The 1,505-nt window shown below is 34.4% G+C and overlaps 1 protein-coding gene across 4 annotated transcripts in view; it reads left to right on the top strand.

The window, feature by feature from the left end:
• LOC106461074 (serine/threonine-protein kinase PAK 4-like) overlaps positions 1-1,505 on the top strand; it is a 32,426-nt gene that overhangs the window by 6,626 nt on the left and 24,295 nt on the right. The gene's annotated exons all lie outside the window — the stretch shown is intronic.

Below are 1,505 nucleotides of genomic sequence, written 5' to 3'. Positions count from 1 at the left end.
ACACCACACACACTTCCAGACCTGGCTACTGGCTTGGTCTGATTGAATAACCTTTTTATTAGAAGTGGGATAAAATAAAGTATGTTCTGTATAGGAAATTAAATTTGGTTGAACATTTTGATGTGGTTCGTACTGAAACTAAAAACAAGTTTTCGTGTGGGCGGAATGAAATGCGAAGATATTGTACACATGTATAACCTTCTTAAGTTTCCGTGTAACCTATGGATGATGTACGTGTAGGGTTACTGTTATGTATATGGTGTCTTTTAAGAACGAAATCTAGATGTGAAGTCACGAGGTATCTTAGTCTAAAAAAGTTCAGAAAATATATTTCTGGACACTGTTTTTGATTAAAAATTCTGTAACAAACAAGTAGACGTAAATATAACATATCTAACTTAGTAACTAGAACTATCACGTATATCAGATTGTCGAAATCCGTGCAAGTGATGAAATAGCAGTGTGTCAGAGTTTGTTTCTCATATCTCTAAGAGTCATTTTGCCACGTGCTATAATAAACGTTTATGCAGTTCAGTATGCGTATTTATATTTAACGGTGATTTTAAGATTAGATGGCTGCCAAAACGCGCAGTTACGGAGACATATTAACTATAAATTAAAGGCAAATATACAAACACTCCGTTCGTAGATTGGACAACGAAAACAGCAGCACAAATATTACACTTCATTATAACTTGTGCCTGCAGGTTTCTTGTAAGTACAAAAAAAAAACGTTCAAGTGATAACTACTAGTTTGAAGGAGGAGAAAGAAAGTTGACACGTGAAGTAAACACAAGAGTGACGTGTTTGTCTTGCACTTTAAGGTGTTCAAAGAAAGATCTCTATTGAAACTGAAAATACTTGTATTACTATTTCATTTGACCACTAGTTAATATCAGCGTATTATAAACAACGTGGCAGAATACTGTGTATCAAAGTGAATATTAAATGTGGAATCTCTATCGTGATTATACGTCATAAACTCTTGTTTTGTTTTTAATTTAATTTAACGTGCTTTTGTACGGTCTCATACGTAATTTAGGGGCGTGTGCGAGCTTGAATACAGGTTCTGCTGAATGTCTGTGCGTAGAACCTTGTTTACGTAATAACCCAAGTTCAGAAAAGAGATAATACCCCTCCTCATATATATATATACATACACTCTCTTCATGACATGCTTTAAGAGTGGGCTAAATGTGGCGAAATGTAACAATCTCCCTCAAGTACGTTACTGGCAGTGTCGCGTCATTGGCAGGGACAACTTGTAAAATCAAAATAATTAATATTGAGTTTCCCCATAGACTACCTTCTACACGTTCAACTGTTTATTAAGTAGTCAAACAATATGTATATGTTTAAAAATGTCAAAATGATTTTAAAATTTCAATAATACAAATTGTTTCTCAGAAGATCCTTTACATAATTCGGTGACGAGGAACCCACTTTGAGACTGATAATGGCTGGAGACGGCTTGAATGGGTAATGAAGAAAAACTTTATTATAAG

This window comes from Limulus polyphemus, unplaced genomic scaffold (assembly GCF_000517525.1).
Source record: "Limulus polyphemus unplaced genomic scaffold, Limulus_polyphemus-2.1.2 Scaffold892, whole genome shotgun sequence".
NCBI lineage: Eukaryota > Metazoa > Arthropoda > Merostomata > Xiphosura > Limulidae > Limulus > Limulus polyphemus.
The sequence above is the reverse complement of the archived record's forward strand: the minus strand, read 5'-3'. Positions and strand labels throughout refer to the sequence as shown.